This window comes from Aquila chrysaetos, chromosome 5 (genome assembly GCF_900496995.4).
Source record: "Aquila chrysaetos chrysaetos chromosome 5, bAquChr1.4, whole genome shotgun sequence".
NCBI classification, from domain to species: Eukaryota; Metazoa; Chordata; class Aves; order Accipitriformes; family Accipitridae; genus Aquila; species Aquila chrysaetos.
Window position 1 is genome coordinate 7099610 of NC_044008.1, and position 6555 is coordinate 7106164.

Below are 6555 nucleotides of genomic sequence, written 5' to 3' on the forward strand. Positions count from 1 at the left end.
GTTTTTCCACTATTTGACCTACCTTAACTCATTCTTAATTAAGAAATTTTTTATTGTACCTGAATTTCTACATAGTTTTTTTCATACCAATCTTGGAATTTGAAAAACTGATGGGATTCGGTTCACGATACTCTAGGCTCAGAAATTTAAGAAATAGGTCTTGAAATATGCAAGCAACATTTAAGACAAAACACCTATTTACTCTCAAGGAAACCAAAGAGTCATACAAGGTATTCAGCATCATTAATCTAGTCACCATTGAGAATGAAAGGATAAACATCAACACCTTGGTCTGATATGCTTAAATCCTCTCAAATCAATAAAACCAGCCTATCATCACAGACTAAAGTACCATGAACCAGAATCTTAATCCTTGCAAACACAAGTGTGGGGGGAAAAAAATATGGCTTTATTAAACTAAGCATATTTAGATTTTTCACATGCTCTTTTACTGGTACTGGAAATTAAACTGATCCCATAAACATTCCTTTATGCAGCTACTCTATTACCAAAGAGATAAGGGAGACAAAGAACACAGGCAAGATGTCCCACTTCTGACCAGCTGAAAAACCTCAAAGAGCAACAACCTTCTCCATCGTTACAAATCAGAGCACCAACAAATTAAAAGTTCCACGAATTGAAATGCAATTAAGGTTTCTCTTAAAATAAGGGAAGGAACATAAGAAAAACACCACGGTCAATCAGAAGAAAGTAAACTTAGCCACAAGTTTTGAAAGATGAGACACACAGCAAGACAGGAAATTATAGCGCAAAGAAGCCCCCCCTACACACCGGCAGGGAAGGCAGGCCTGCCTAACCAGCCGGGCAGTTTTACTTTCGATTCCACACCTCCCGGAGAAAGTGTTTTGCCGTCAGACCTGCAGGCACACGCTTTTCACCGGGAAAAAGAGGTCTACGGACAAGTCACTAAATATATGCGGGGCAAAAGACTTCCCAGCTAACAACCCTCCCCGCTTCCTCCGGGACGCCCCTACACATGTCAATCCACGTACGCAGGCTCTCCAACAACCCACTCGGGCTCTGCCTTCCCCGCTCGCACCCGCCAGCCCCAGAAAAAACAACACCCACCTGCCCCTCTCCCTGCCACCGCCCCCCCCCGTGCCCTGTAGGCTCCCTCACCCTAGCCCTGCCCTCTTCTTCCTCACCCTCACGGCCCCCGCTGCCCCGGGACGCCTCAGACCCGGGGAACCCCCCCCCCCCCCACCGCCCGCCTCCGCCAGGCCCCTGCGCCCTCCCACCGCCTCCCCCCCGGGCCCTCTTCCCCACACACCAGGGGCGCCGCCCCACCCTCCGGGCCGCCCGCCGTCTCCCCCAACGGCTGCTGCGCCCGCCGCCCCCCGCCTCAGGCCCGCTACCTCCGCCCGGTGCGGACATGGGCCCGGCCTCCCGGCGAACGCCGACTCCTCCGCCCGCCGCGGCCCCCTCCCCGGCGCGCGAGGCCCCCTCGGCTCTTCTCCCCTCACGACGCCCGCCGCGCTCCCCGCCGGGGCGCCCGCCGCTCTGCCTGACCGACAGCGCCGCCCCCACCGAGCCGCCGCCGACCGCCCCCCCGCGACGCCCAGGCGCGATAGAAAGGGCGGCGCCGCCTAACCGCGACGTCGTCGCGGCGAGCGGCGTTTCCCGACGGGTTAGGGGTCAGGCAGCGCCGAGGACAGCCCCGGGCGGGGTCCTGACGGCGGGCGGGCGGCCGGCCGGCCCTGCTCGGGTTACCGGGAGGCTGCGGAGGCGGAAGTGGCGGCGGGGGGGGGGGGGGGGGGGCTCGGCGGCGCGTCCCTCACAGCGGCCCGGGGAGGAGGAGGACGAGGAGGAGGACGAGGAGGAGGGGGGGGGGAGCCGGAATGGGCCGTGAATGGCGGCCCCAGCGCACGATTCGGCTTGTCGCCCCGCGTGACGTCACTGCCGTGACGTGCCTCTGGCCGTGAGGCGTCACGGCGCGTCACGCGAGCCGTCATGCCAAGGGTGGCCTTTCGGAGGGGACCCGGCACGGCGCTGCCTGATCCGTTCCGCTGTCCCCGCGGCAAACTACTAGGAGTAACAGGGGCATAGTATCGAGTTATTACATAAGTGATGACTTAACGGATGTCGTCTGTTGCGTTTTGTGGTCTAAATCTGGTATCTCCCGCCCTCCTGTCCTGTCCGTATTCTTGTCGGGACATCCGTAGGCATTTTCCAGCGGTAAATTCAGTTGCACAAAACTTCCCCCGTGTGTTTGAAACGCTCGCCATCTGCGTGCCTGGGCATGGTGTCAGCTGTTGGGCAACGCTGAAGTCACCTGAGCTGGAAAATGCTGGCGCAACCCTGAATTTCAGAGCGCAAATCCGGTATTTTTAGAATCCAGATTCTTAAGGAGCGAGGTTTCTGACAGAAGCTTTTTCTTGGGTATGGGAAAGTGTTTACGCCCCTCCGGACTGAGAACGAGTGCACGCAAATACTTGGCCGTGACAGCAGGCGCAGGCCTGGATGTGCATAATGAGATCATTCAGCTGTTAAAGCCACCTTTTATTCAGAAGCAAGAGTCAGCCCAAATACAAGACTCTGTTTACTGATGCAGAGTTTTAGGTATCCTCTGCCAACTGGTACAGGACTAGACAGGTTGTTTTTTTCCCAGGAAAGAACTCTCCTCCCTGTTGTTTAACTTCATTGCTCATTTTGCAGACACATCTAAAAATCTTTTTCTGGAAAAGTCTGAAAGGACGAAGTCATGCTTGTTATTTACACAGATCATTCAAGCGTACCTGCTACAGAAAGATTTCATTTACTTGCCAAAATGTCTTGAGTTACCAGGTTGATTTAACTGATTCACTAGAAGGGAGAAGATCCATGTGCTAAACAGAGAAAAAAAGGGGTTATATGGGGAGGGTAACTCCATATTAGTGTTGGTACTTTATTTTCCAAAGGCACCAATCCTGTAGCCTGTCAGTGGATGCCTCTGAATTAGTCTTTTTTAGGTCTTGTTTGAAAAGGCAGGCTCAGCATTATATTAGGCTTAATTATCAGTTTCAGTGACATTACGTCAAGACGTTGGCTTATTTTCTTTTGAAGCATGATATTGCTGCCTTTTCTAACACGAATAAAATGCACTATCTCTACAATTTTGAAAGGAAACAAAAGCTCTTTCTGTATTTATATCGCATTCCCCCACAGCTACAACTACACTGGAACTATCTTTTGTAAAGACCATGCAAGTAAATCTTGTGCTACCTTTGTCTGATAGCTCAGAAAGCTTTTCCTTATAAAGTACCTGTTTCATTTGTGTACATACTGATCAAGTTTTCCTACTAACTTACCGAAAAGAAAAACAAGTAGGTCTCATTTCCTGATTCTCATATATAAAGCATGTCTTTCATTTTTTTTAACTCCTGAAGCTCTTCTTCTCAATGTTTTCAGTATGTTTCCTCAACTACTGGCACCAAACGTGCACACAGTATTCAGAGAGGAATCACAGTTGTGCCAAATACTGGCCTAATGTAGAATCTGTAGGTATACTCAGTATTTCCGTGTAGCCACATCCAGAAAATTATCTTTTTTGCCAAGTGAGCTGATACTGACATAACTTTTTTAGACCCATCTGTTTCATTCCCATGATTTTTGGAGATAATTTATAGTCACCATTTCCTAGAAACGAGCTACATTTTAGTGCATATACTTTTTCAAGGTGTACAAGCTTGCATCTCATCCTGTTAAAATAAATCACATTTGCTTATGTCCAGTCCATCTTGGCACTCAGATCCAAGATAATCTCTCTTCACCACATTCCTCCAGCTGACAAACTTTGTCAGGACTTACTTCATGAGCAGTTTTCTCAGGCTGATGTAACTACTAAAATGGCAAGGACTATAATCCCTTTAGAAATACTCCCAGCTGATGATGATTTTCTATTTAAAATATTGCAAGTTTGAATCTTCTAGATAGTCGGCTGCATACTATTTAGTATATGCAACCTTGATTTTGAAGCATTTCTAGTTTTCTTAGCCAGAACATCAGGTAGTATTGAATCAACCTCACACAGGACTCTTCTCTAGGACAGGCTCTCTGTGCCAGAAGAGTCAGACCAGGAGAGTCCCCTTGCAGAGCCAGAGCGTATGCCCTTAGCAGCAGTGTCTCAGCTGGCACAGGTATCACTTTCTCACATTTAGACACGAACCAAAGTCAACAAAACCTTTTATTGACCTAGATATAGTTACAGCAAGGCTTTTGCCATGTGTAATCATGTTCTACGCAAGATGATTATGCTGGCAAAAGTCTGCAAAGTACTTTAAATCTTTATTAACTGAATTCTGAATCACAGAAAAAACCCAGCAAGTTGACTTGACAAGGTATATATTCCATATACCCACGCTTAGACTTGATTAAACCTGTAACTGAACCTGTATATACAAATATTCCATTACTTCTCCAAGATCCACATTGTGTGACTGAACCATCTCATTTAGTCCTTTTTAACTTTGGAAGATTTTTAATGTTCAAACCTATTCCTATCAGTGCTAATTGGGAAATACTCAACTAACCCTCTATCTGCTTTAAAGCAAAACCACACTGATATCTGCTATTTGACTGATATTTGTTTAAGAACTGTAGAAAAGTATTTCATCATCATGCGATCTGCCTGCAACATTTGTCTTTTTCCCCAAGCACAGAATGGAAATATTTAACTATATCAACCTTTTCTGTCTCTCTACTGTCAACTCCACAAAATCATGGAATGTTGCAACATTATTTTCAAGGTTCCTTCGTTCTAATATGCATTGAAAAAAATCAATATTCAAAGCCACATTCCTCCTACACTTTATTCTGTTGGCCACATGTCAACTGTCCTATAGCTATATCCTTTTGCCTTCTTTGCAGTGTTACAGGTCAGTCACTTTTATTTTTCTCCCAAATTGGCTTTTATAAATCTGCATAAAACCAACCATACAGGCCTCAAGGAACACAAGTGGCCCCTCTGCAAGAACTGTGAACATCATAAAATCCCTGGCCAACTGTGGTGTCATGACCAATTCAGTTGCAAAATCCAGTTCCACCTGTTCCAAAACCATATAACCACGGTTTGATTTGAAGAAAAAATACTTTTTGATTTCTCCATTGTGAAGGCAATCTACAAAGGAGATTCATGAGCACAACCAAGCATATGGTAAGGTAACTTGCCAGTTCCCCTCCTGCCTCCCAGGCCTGCATTCACTAACTGTTGGGTGACTGAATGATTATTGGAAATGAGTTTTGCTGTGAAGTGTGTGTGGGTTCCCCCTGCTGCCCCCCTGTCCCCTGAGATGCAGTGCAGCTGTGTCATTTTCCACAAAATTGTAGAATTGCACAGGATCACAGAAAGGTTGAGGTTGGAAGGGACCTGTGGAGGTCATCTGGTCCAACCCTCTGCTCAAGCAGGGCCACTCACAGCTGGTTGGCCAGGACCATGTCCAGACAGCTTCTGAGTATCTGCAAGGATGGAGACTCCACCACCTCCCTGGGTGACCTGTGCCAGTGCTCGGTCACGCTGACAGTGACAAAGTGTTTCCCGATGTTCAGAGGGAACCTCCAGTGTTTCAGTGTGTGCCCATTGCCTCTGGTCCTGTCGGTGGGCGCCACTGAAAAGAGCCTGGCTCTCTTCTCTTGGCACCCTCCCTTCAGGTACTTACGTCCATTGACAGGGTCCCCCTGGGCCTTCTCTTCTCCAGGCTGAACAGTCCCAGCTCTCTCAGCCTCTCCTCATAGGACAGGTGCTCCAGGCCTTTAATCATCTTCATGGTCTTTCGCTGGACTCTCTCCAGTATGTCCCTGTCTGCCTTGTACTGGAGAGCCCAGAACTGGACACAGTACTCCAGGTGTGGCCTCAGCCAGTGCTGAGTAGAGGGGACCTGCTGGCAATACTTTGTCTAACACAGCCCAGGACACCCTTAGTCTTCTTTACTTCAAGGATACAGTTGCTGGCTCATGTTCAACGTGGTGTCCACCAGGACCCCCAGGTCCTTTTCTGCCAAGCTGCTTTCCAGCCGGGTGGCCCCCAGCACGTGCTGGTGCCTGGGGTTCTTCCTCCCCAGGTGCAGGACTTTGCACCTCTCCTTGTTGAACTCCATGATATTCCTGTTGGCCCATTTCTCCAGCCTGTTGAGGTCCCTCTGGGTGGCAGCATGACCCTCTGGTGTATCAGCCACTCGTCCCAGTTTTGTTTCATCTGCAGACTTTCTGAGGGTACACTTTTCCCCATCATCCAGATCATTAATGAAGATGTTCAACAGGACTGGACCCACTACAGACCCCTGAGGTACACCACTAGTTACCAGCCTTCAACCGGACTTTGTGCCACTGGTCACCACTCCCTGGACCAGCCATTCAGCCGGTTTTCAACCCACCTCCCTGTCTGCTCATCCAGCCCACGCATCAACAGCTTGTCTGTCAGGATCTCACGGGTGACAGCGTCAAAGGCCTTAGAAGTCCAGGTAGACAGTATCCCCCGCTCTCCCCTCATCCGCCAGGCCAGTCGCTTCGTTCTAGAAGTTCATCAAGTTGGTCAAGCGTGGTGAAGCCATGCTGACTACT

General features: G+C 48.8%; 1 protein-coding gene across 2 annotated transcripts in view; it reads right to left on the reverse strand.

The window, feature by feature from the left end:
• The window catches only part of UPF2 (UPF2 regulator of nonsense mediated mRNA decay), a 67493-nt gene extending 65990 nt beyond the window's left edge, over positions 1–1503 (reverse strand). Inside the window, exon 1 of one of the 2 annotated variants that reach the window (XM_030014406.2) lies at positions 1377–1503. The gene's annotated coding sequence lies outside the window, so the exon portion shown is untranslated. Of the gene's footprint in view, positions 1–1140; positions 1214–1376 lie in introns of those variants that run through there. The other variant, XM_030014407.2, reaches the window with a different exon arrangement.
• Positions 1504–6555: the final 5052 nt, after the last annotated feature.